The 11,668-nt window shown below is 33.3% G+C and overlaps 2 pseudogenes; both read left to right on the plus strand.

Moving 5' to 3' along the window:
- The first annotated feature begins 517 nt into the window (after window positions 1-517).
- Window positions 518-1,452, plus strand: LOC143400850 (putative olfactory receptor 2B3; annotated as a pseudogene).
- Window positions 1,453-9,941: 8,489 nt separating this feature from the next.
- On the plus strand, window positions 9,942-10,880 carry LOC143402133 (olfactory receptor 2B11-like; annotated as a pseudogene).
- The last annotated feature ends 788 nt before the right edge of the window (window positions 10,881-11,668 follow it).

An 11,668-nucleotide genomic window follows, 5' to 3' on the forward strand; every position in this document is an offset into this window, starting at 1 on the left:
AGCATTTAATACTCAGGATTGTATTTGGTGAAAATAAAGTTGCATAACATAACTCAAAATATTATGCAAAGATGTTACCAAATTTAGATGAATTGGTTTAGGTCAATTATATGTTTATATGCTCAGCATTTTAAGTCTGGTTTTAAAATAATTTAATTTACAGTGGTATTTATTATTGAAGATGTTTATTGAGGTAGAGTAAGAAGTGATGAGAGAAGACTTGAAATGTATTGAGCACTTATAATTTTCCATGAGTTTTGCATGTAATTTTATATACTTTATGTCACTTAATAACAATGTCCTTTATCAATACATTTGACTTCTGGAAACAAAGGATCTATGGTTTAACCAAATTATAAGTACTTCAGAAGGGTTCCAAATTTTTTGACTGTGAATTACATTTGGTGCAGATCTAATCATCATAATTAATCTAAATTCAATTCAGTTCCAAATATCTATTGACTTATTGACTCTTTTCTTATTCTCTATTTTTTAGGAATAAAAAGTAAGTATTATCATGAGCTGGGCAAATGACAGTTCCTCAAAAGGATTTATCCTACTTGGTTTCTCAGACAAACCCTGGCTGCAAATTCCCTCTTGGTGGTTTTGTTAATATCATACACATTCACTATCTTTGGTAATGTGTCCATCATGATTGTGTGCATTCTGTATCCCAAACTTCACACACCCATATATTTCTTTCTCATTAATCTCTCTATCTTAGATCTCTGTTATACCACAAGCACAGTCCCTCATATGTTAGCAAATATTTGTCACAACAAAAAGACCATTAGCTATGGTGGCTGTGTGGCCCAGCTCATCATCTTCCTGGCCCTGGGAGCCAGTCTCCTCCTGGCTGTTATGTCCTTTGACAGATTTGTGGCTATCTGCAGACCACTCCACTACATAGTCATCATGAACCATTGGTTCTGCTTAAGGATGACTGCCTTCTCGTGGCTCACTGGATTCAGCAACTCAGTATTGCAGTCTTCCCTGACAGTGAACATGCCATGCTGTGGTCATCTGGAAGTGGATCACTTCTTCTGTGAGGTTCCTGCCCTTCTCAAGTTGTCATGTGCTGACTCAAAGCCTATAGAGGCTGAGCTCTTTTTCTTCAGTGTATTAATTCTGCTAATTCCAGTGACATTGATCCTCATCTCCTATGGCTTCATAGCTCAAGCAGTGTTGAAAATAAAGTCTGCAGAAGGCAAGCGGATAGCTTTTGGGACATGCAGGTCCCACATGGTTGTGGTGTCACTCTTTTTTGGAACAGACATTTATATGTACCTACAACCACCTTCATCGACCTCTAAGGACTGGGGAAAGATGGTTTCTCTCTTCTATGGGATCATCACCCCCATGTTGAACCCCCTAATCTACAGCTTTAGAAATAAAGATATGAAGGAGGCCTTCAAGAGGGTGATGTCAAGAATCTTTCTCTATAAGAAATAAGTACTTCATTGAGCATACTTCGAGTCTTCCCTTATTTGAAAATGATTACAACATTTGAAGTGATTTTCCAATTTTCCAGGCTCCCATGATTTCATTGAATTATACCAACAAATGAAATTTTTTTCTCTGTCCAGAAAATAATGCTGAAGAAATACAACATATGCTTACTAGCTGGTGGGACTGCAAACTGGTTCGGCCAATTTGGAAAGCAGTATGGAGATTCCTGGGAAAGCTGGGAATGGAACCACCATTTGACCCAGCTATTGCCCTTCTCGGACTATTCCCTGAAGACCTTAAAAGAGTGTACTACAGGAATACTGCCACATCGATGTTCATAGCAGCACAATTCACAATTGCTAGACTGTGGAACCAACCCAGATGCCCTTCAATAGATGAATGGATAAAAAAAAAAATGTGGCATTTATACACCATGGAGTACTACGCAGCACTAAAAAATGACAAAATCATGGAATTTGCAGGGAAATGGATGGCACTAGAGCAGATTATGCTTAGTGAAGCTAGCCAATCCCTAAAAAATAAATACCAAATGTCTTCTTTGATATAATGAGAGCAACTAAGAACAGAGCAGGGAGAAAGAGCAGGAAGAAAAGATTAACATTAAACAGAAACATGAGGTAGGAGGGAAAGGGAGAGAAAAGGGAAATTGCATGGAAATGGAGGGAGACCCTCAATGTTATACAAAATTACATATAAGAGGTTGTGAGGGGAAGGGGAAAATAAACAAGGAGGGAAATGAATTACAGTAGATGGGGTAGAGAGAAAAGATGGGAGGGGAGGAGAGGGCAGGGAGGATAGTAGAGGATAGGAAAGGTAGCAGAATACAACAGTCACTAATAGGGCATTATGTAAAAATGTGGATGTGTAACCGATGTGATTCTGCAATCTGTATTTGGGGTAAAAATGGGAGTTCATAATCCACTTGAATCTAATGTATGAAATATGATATGTCAAGAGCTTTGTAATATTTTGAACAACCAATTTAAAAAAATCCTCGGTTTTCCAGAAATCCCCCAATGCATTGTGTTCCTTGAGTCCAAGTCATTCTAATTTCTTCTTAACCATGTCAGATGAGTTAGGAAGGCTTGATTTTTTTAACCTTTCCACATGTAAACTATTTCTTTCACAGTTATCTAGTCTATTTCTTAGATAAGGATTTTCACATATTCATGATTAAATAACCAATGATCTCAACCCCAAAGTGCTATTCATAATAGCCACAAATAGAATCAATCTAAGTGTCATCCACTAATGGGTCAATAAAGAAACATACATATACACAATGAAATACTATTCAGCCACAAGAAATAGATCAAATTTTGTCATTTTCAACAAGATGGAGTAAACTAGAAGTCATTACATTAAATGAAGTAAGCAAGACACAGAACAATTAGTAATTCATAATCTCACTTACATGTAGTTTCCCAGATGAATTCAATGTAGAATACCTATTACCAGAATTATAGAAAGTAAGCGGGAGGGAGAAACAAGAAGTTTGTCAACAAGTGCTAGGTAGAAGTTACATAGATGTAATAAGTTTTCATGTTCTTTTGCACAGGGGTGACTACAGATAATATACTGTATATTTAATAAAAATAAGCCTTTACCACAGGAAAGGATAAATGTTTAACAAGACTGATAGGTTTACTCTTATTTGAATATACAAAAGTATCTAAATATCACATTATACCACATAATTGTGTACAATTTTTATGGATTAGTTTTTAAAATGATATTAAATGAAAAAATACTATTGGGAACATTTCCCAACACTTGTTACCTGACAGATCTTGATCATAGAGCTCAGAGCATAATGATAGAAATGGTTTATATTGGGGAACCAATATTTATAAAATTCACTATTTTTTGCTTTTTTAATCCCATGTTGATTCTTGTTGATAAACTCTTGTAAAGAAGGAAATGACATATGCAAGGAAAATAACTCAGCAATCCTGCCATTGGGTTTATAGCCAATGGAATTTAAATCAACATAATGATGTTCATTAGGCAAAATATCAAATCAATTTAAGGTTTTGCTTCCGGATAATTGGATTTTTAAAATGTTGTGCATATATACAAGGGACTCCTATTTAGTTATAAAAAAGAAACAAATCCTGTCATTTATGAACCTTAATGAAAGCAGAGTTATGATATTAAATTTAATATGCTAGGCACAGAAAGATAAATAGTGCATAATATAAGTTATATGTGGAATAAAAAAAATGATTTTATAAAAGTAGAGAGCAAAGTTTTGGTTACCAGAGGCTGGGTGGTTGTGGACCATGGGCTGTTGGAAAAAGGATAGTAAATCTTAATTATTGAAATAATAAGTCCAAATGATCTATGGTACAACTTTGTGACTTTGTTAAAAATATATATTGTAGTCTTGTAAAATGATAAAACAGTGTATGTAGGCTATTTTCACCACAAAATCACAACTATGTTAAATAGCCATATATTAGTTACACTTAGTCATAGCACAATATGCATATTCTGCAAACCATCATATTGTAAAAGTTAAATACAGACATTGTACTCTGTCAATTTAAAAAAGAAAATAAAATGGAAAAAAAAATAAACAATACGGAAAAAACATCCTGAATCAGAAAGCTATCTCAATCTGCTTATAATGGAGAGTTAATGTCACCATTATTCACAACAGAAGAGATGGCACACTCCAACTAGGACATTGAGCAATGTTTCAGAAAGGAAGTGTTTACAAAAGTATGGGAAAGACTAAGAAATCTTACAAGGGTATCCCAAGTGTGTATTATATAAGCACTACCCTGATAATTGCAACAGTGGGGAGCCTGGTTGCAAACCAAAACCTAAAGTAGCAAAAAGAAGAAATAGTATTGGAAACCAGAAGAGAGAAGTCTGAACATGCATGGCCACACCCAGCATCTGTGTCCTTTGGTTCAGCAACAAAGCCGGTCTCACAGGTTCAGGTGAGAAAGAACTAAGAGACTATACCTCCAACCAGCTGTTCCTTCTCTCTTAAATGCTCACATGGTGACTGCCATCAGTTAAACCTGACCAGAAGACAGATATAAAAGAATCTATTTGAATCAACCTCTAGTGGAACAACACAGTAGAAAGTATTAAACAAAATATTTAAGAGGCCATTATTTAGGACTGAGTTCCTGCATGTGGCCCCAGAAGACCAGACCAAGCCAAAATAAAGCCAGTTATGTTGTCAAACAGAACCTCTAAGAAAGCAGATAAATACCCCCCCAAAAAAGAAAGAAATGTTCTTGCTAAAAATTGGAAATTATGGCCTACTCAAGTTAGTATAATAAGGAGGTTCCATTTTCACAAGAAGAAAGAAGAATCATAAGTAGAAGTAAAAGGAGAAAGAAGAAGAAGAAGGAGGAGGAGGAGGAGGAGGAGGAGGAGGAGGAGGAGAAGAACAGGAGAAGAAGGAGGATGAGGGGGAGAAAAAAAAGAGAAAAAGAAACCTGAAGAAGTGAACTGACATCTACCAATGAACTTATTCTAGTGTTAATTCTTTGTTATCCACCTTGATAATTTCTGTTCTGCCATTTACCAGTGGGAGCTCTATTTAGGAGAAAGGAAGCTGCCCATATTCATGAATTGTGAATAAAAGTTAATTAGATATATGAGAAAGTTTGTTGTAATTTTGTCTTCTGGAAAAAAATATATATATTTGAATAGAGGGTGGGTCTAGGAAAGGGAAAGCAGACTGAAAAGTAATCATCACATGTATAATGCATAAAAATACACTCACATGATATAGTTACCTTTAGAGAAAGAAGGTGAATTATATACCATTGGGGACAGTAGTCAAAGGAAAAGCTTATCGCTTTCTGTTCTATTCAATGCCATTTATTTTGTGTTTCTAAATAATGTAGTTTAATATAATACATGTAATTTGAAAAGAATATTAATTCTATCTACATATGTCACTAATATGTGTAGAGAGGAAGACAATACAGAGTTAGAGAGAAAATCATAATTATATCTTTTTTTCTAGAAAAAAAATATATTGTGAAGTTTTTATTTAATATTTAATACTTTTCATTGGAAAGATCACTTTTTTGTTTTGTTTTAAACTTATTTTGTGCTCATTTACAATCACTATTAGAAATAATTAAATCTAGGTGAGCTATTCTAAAAATTAGTGGTGCAAGATATTCAATGAATTCTCATAAAAGTTCCCCTGAAACATTTATTCAAACTTTCTCTATTCTAATTGTATCCTTTTTCTTCTAATTTATTCATCTTTAATTGTATTCCATTTGAAATTAGTGTTCACTTTTTGGGGTAATTGAATGAGCTCAAATCAGTAGGTAACTAATTGTACAAAAGAAGCATTTCCATAGAGAACTCTGTCCCCCAATTTTTTTCTGATAACTCACCTGGGAAAAGGACTAAAGAATCGTCTATGTGAAAAGAATGCCCAAGAGTTTTTATGAATATCATGTAAATAGCATGCTCAGAAAGCACTCTGAATATTTTCTACTTTGCCTTCCTAACCTAGGATTTCTTCCTTTGTCATCTGCATCAACAGAAAACTAACTGCTCTGAAGCTAATAGTTAAATATACATCTGTGAACTAAAGTTTCTATGTCCTCTGAAAATTTAAAAATTTAAATATACTTCTTCACATTTCCTTTATATTGAAGTCTATCAAAATAAAGTAAGTAAAAGATACTTGTTTTCATGGGGAATGTATTCTCAGAGGAGATTGGAATGTGTACATCATACTACGTAATACACATATGAAAAGCAGAGTATATTTCATTTCAGGAAACCTTTTATAATGTTTGGAAATAACTAGCTTGGTGCCTTTGTGAACAACTAGACTTCACTTGCAATTTAATATCTCTCTTATTTTCTCACTGAAATTGATGGTAAAAGCATAAAAATGTAGTTCTGACAAATATTAACTATTTGAATGAGATATGAAGCTTTCAATCAATTATATGACTATCTCATATCAATCAATTTTAACATAAGTTCAAAATTTTATGGACTGATTTCCTCATATGTTTCAATCAGAGTTCAGGGTCAGATGAAAATAACTTGTATTTTTCTTCTTGTGATTTTCTATTCTATATAAATCTAAATACTAATTGCAAGTATAAATTAAATATTGTATAGGATGAATATAAAGTAGAAACAAGATATACTGGAATGAAAATATGAGGGTGGATACAAAGATAATGGCAAAAAGAATACAGTCTACCAACTTACTAAAGTGACTTTAAATGTTTGTGTATAGATTTCCATGTAGTGAAATAGGGATGGGAAATCACTGGAAGTAGGAGATCAAAAAGTCATAGAATCCAAGAGTTAAAATAATGAAATATGAGAATGATACAGAAAAGATAAGAAGAATTAATGACCTTAAATATACCTTAGAGTGACTTGCATGGATTAGGCATACCTGCTGTTTTGTCTCTAGGCAAATATAGAGAAAAAAGGAACAGGGTGAACACCATTCACAGTCAAAACCATACTTAATAAAGAGAAAATATGAACACAGTCCAAAATAATACAAATTAAATAAAATCACAGAGAGCATACTGAAGGGATGATTGACATCAGTGTTAGATATAATAAGTTATGGAAAAACTCCTGGGGGACCAAATTGAAAATTTCTCTTTAAAAAACTGTAGAATGGAGCATATTTCAATAAAGCATTATTGACATAAAAAAGAAAGAAAAAGAAACAATTAAGGAATGGCCTATGGTAGAAAAATATATGATGTGAACATAACAATGTTTTAAAAAAATAAAAATCATGTATCTTTTATCATAGTTATTTAAAAATGTGGGTGAACTGTAACTTTTAAAAATTGTTTTTCAATAGGATAATTCTGATTCTGCTTATTTCATATCTCTTCAACATCATGGTATTTTTATGTGAAAGAAAACTTGGGCCCAGAGATGTTTCTAAATTCTCTGTGCTCCTACTAACATATTGAGTAATATGGCTAAAGTAAAGAAGTCACACTAATTCAGAACAAATTTGCAATACATATTGTTTTAATCTTTAAATTTTTTAAACTCCAAATTTGTTATCTTGATATCTCACTACCTCATTTAAGGCATTGATTATATTTTGATTTTTACCTTTACCTTTCCAATTACTGGGGAGACTCTAAGAATTAATAATTAACAATATCCTAAAATATGGATACTAAAATTTTCTTTGTCATAGGGTGGGTGGGTACTACTAATTTAGTAGACGTAAAACATTATTAGAGTTTTGTCAAATATTTTGTCAAATATTGCTTGGAATTACTATTGTTTTATCATTGTTATTTCTTCCAAACTACAATACATATAATCAAAAGGCAACATTCACATATTAATTCTGAGTAACTTTCTGTAATTCTTACAAGATGACACTGCAGATTTAATGAAATAGAGAATTTGAAAACTGTGCTTTGTAACCTTGAGAAGAGTACCTTGAAATTGCTAATTGACTAACAGAGTGACTCTGAATTTTGTTGCTGGAATGCTGTCCCAACTTCCCCTCTGGATATTCCTCTTCTTACAGAAGACTGTGGTGGAGTGTGCTTTATGAAATCTGCAACATAAACCAAAACCTTCATTACATAATTCATCTCTCTCAACATAGTGTTTTACTCAGCTTATTGATTTTTTTTATTTTCAATACTCCTTTTAGTAAATAAATAAATAAATAAATACATCCTGGAAATATAAAATAACTTGTATGTTTTAAAAAGTCTCTGAGCCTGAATTAGGATATTGAATTTTCTCCTGATAGCAGTTGATGTGGAATTTGAAACTGTATTTGTAGTTATCTATGATTAGTGGGTCGATGGAACCTGTCCAAACTCTTTTATTAAGACAAAATAATGAATAATCCCTACAAGAAGAACAAGTTATCTAAAATACAATATAAAAGAACACATATTGAGGTTGGAAGTAATATTTATGCATGTAATAAAGTATACACAAACAAATTCTTTCTTTTATTTTTGTGTAGTTTTATTTTCTTATTTGTTTTTTTCAAGGATATATAACAGTAGAGTATATGTTCAAATGTTTTACATACATAGAGTATAACTTATTCTAAGTAGGATCCAATACTTGTGGTTGTACATGATGTGGAGTTTCACTGGTGGTGTATTCACGTATGATCATACTAAAGTTATGTCTGATCCATTCTACTGTCTTTCCTATTCCCAAACCCTATTTCCTTCATTCCCCTTTGTATAATTTGCCTCCCTGCTACCATTGTGTGTTAGTATTCATATATCAGTGAGAAAATTAGACCTTTGCTTTTGGGGGATTGGCTTTTTTTCAGTTCGCATGATAGTATTCAGATCCATCCATTTACTGGCAAACTTCATAAAGTCATTCATTTTTAGGGTAAAGTAATATTCTATGGTGTTTATATACCATATTTTTTTATCCATTATTCTATTGAAGGGAACCAAGTTTGGTTCCAGTTATTGTGGTTTGAGCTGCTATAAACATTGATGTAATTGCATCACTGTAGAATGCTTATTTGAAGTCCAATTTAAAAATTGGATCATATGGTTGTTCTATTCCAAGTTTTCTGAGAAATCTCCATACTGCTAATGGTTGCACCAATTTGCAGTCCCACCAGCAATATATGAGTATACCTTTCCCCTAACATCTTTACCAACACTTTTGTTACTATACAATTTTTTTAGACAAATTCTTAAGCATGGTGAAACTTATGTCATTGTACCTTCACACACACACACACACACACACACACACACACACACACACACACTATTTATACCTGAAGAAACTGATATTGAAAGTGTTTGATTTCTTGCTAAATTCCAAGTAGCTAGTAGAAATTGCATGAAATCCAGGCTTCTCACTCCCTACGGAGATGGTAAAACTATTCAACCAACTTGTTAAGGCAGGACAGGCCTATCATAATGATTCTCAGAGCTTTACATTTTCTGATCTTTCTTCTACTATCACTACCTTGATATTGTACTCTTCCCATCATTTCTGAAATGCTGCAGCACTGCTTGTGCGAAGTGACTCATATGATTCCAGGACTCCATGCAATAGCTGCTCTACCAGAAAATTGAAGATAAAAATCAGTGAACTTAATTTAAACAGCATCCCCCCAGCTGATTTTAATGGCAGGTAAAGTTTCAAAACCACTGTCTGGGTCTTTTCCAGCAGAGTTACCACTACTTATTAAATTTTTACCATAAGGAGAACATTATTGTCTGCCTTTATTATACAAAGAGAAAATTCAGTTTCAGAATGTTTAGCTATTTTTTAATGTAACTGCCATTTCTTGAGTGTCATAAATAGAAATCTGGTCACCTAGTGACAGATTTTGCCTTCTTCCATTCAAGAATTATTGCACAATATCCTCTGTAATCATATGGCCAATGTATGGCTATGCTTTTTAATTACTTATAACACTTTCTAAAGTTTTGCCACTTCCTTATTACAGGTGACACAACTTGAAGAGAATGTCACTCATTAATGAAAGCCACCCTGAAGAGTTTATCCTACTAGGCTTAGATGATCTGCCTTGGCTAGAGCTTCCTCTATTCATTGTTCTTCTTATTACATACTCCATGACCATGATGGGAAACATTGCCATCATTCTGGTGTCCAAGTTAGACCTTCGTCTCAGTAGTCCCATGTATTTCTTTCTCATCAACCTCTACTTTTTAGACATGTGTTTTACCACAAGCATTGTGTCTCAGATGCTGTTAAACCTGGGAAGCTCTAAGAAGACCATCAACAATGTAGGATGTGTAGTTCAGCTTTATGTCTTCCACTTTATGGGGGCCACAGAATGTCTTCTTTTGGCTATCATGTCCTTTGACCACTAGGTAGCCATCTGCAGGCCTCTGCACTACACCCTCATCATGAATGAATGCATCTGCATCTTACTAGCATGTGTTATGTGGCTGACTGGAGTGCTCTTTGCTTTATCAGAGGCCACACTTACCTTACAATTGCCATTGTGTGGTGTCAATAAACTGGATCACTTGTTGTGTGAGATTCCAGTTCTGATAAAGACTGCCTGTGGTGAAAAGGAAACTAATAAACTTGCACTGTCTGTGGTGTGTATTTTTATTTGAGTTATTCCTTTATGTTTAATTCTTGCCTCTTATGCTAGTATTGGACATGCTGTACTTAAGATTAAATCTTCTGAGGGAAGAAAAAAGGCCTTTGAAACATGTTCTTCTCATCTTATTGTAGTTTCCTTATTTTATGGTCCAGCTATTAGCATGTATCTCCAGCCTTTCTCCTCCATCACAAGGGACCAGCCCAAGTTCATGGCTCTCTTCTATGGAGTGGTGACTTCTACAGTCAACCCCTTCATCTATACCCTGAGGAATAAAGATGTAAAAGGGGCATTAGGCAAGCTAGTGAGAAACATTTTCATTTCAAAGTGAAAGATTGTCAACAAAATCAAATTACTTATTTAAAAGGTTTGTATTGATTTTGTAACAATTCATTTAGACTAATAATCCAGTCTCATGCTATGTGTTCTTCTTGATAAAAAGATTTTGTTTCTGACATTTTACAGTCACATTGGGCATAAGTGATATTAGATTGTGTGCACTAGTATGAAAAGTTTATTTGTGAAAATACAGAAAAATAGTATTTTCTATTTGAATACTGAACTAGCAAATGTATTTATAATATAAATTTATTAGTTTAAGTAGATTAGTTTAAGTAGATTCATGATTTTTGTTTTATTTAGTGTGGAATTCATAGAATTCAATATGATGTTGCATAGTGAAGACATGTAGACTTGTTCAAAAAATCCCTCATTTGGACTTTTCTATTGTGTCTTTTGGTATGACCGAGATCTGAGAAAAATCACTTAAAGGAAAGACTCATAGTACACTGAACCACACTACCAAAATTAACTGCAAACAGATATATTCTTTGAAAATAACAGAACATCTGGTGCTACACTAGGTCTTGAGAACTTTGGAGTTTTGTAAATAATTTGAGTAATTAAAAATTAATTTATGGGTAATTGTTAGGGGATTGTCACCAAAACTTTTTAAATTTCAAGAGTTTCATACTTTAAATTTTCTTTGCGTTTTTGAAATATTTTTATATTCATGACATGTGTTGAAGATGAGACCCATTTCTAAATATGGCAGAATTTTTTTTGTATTTATATATAACGTATGTAAATAGCTGAAGGTAATCTTAACAAATATTATTA

The sequence above is a fragment of the Callospermophilus lateralis genome, chromosome 6, assembly GCF_048772815.1.
Source record: "Callospermophilus lateralis isolate mCalLat2 chromosome 6, mCalLat2.hap1, whole genome shotgun sequence".
NCBI classification, from domain to species: domain Eukaryota; kingdom Metazoa; phylum Chordata; class Mammalia; order Rodentia; family Sciuridae; genus Callospermophilus; species Callospermophilus lateralis.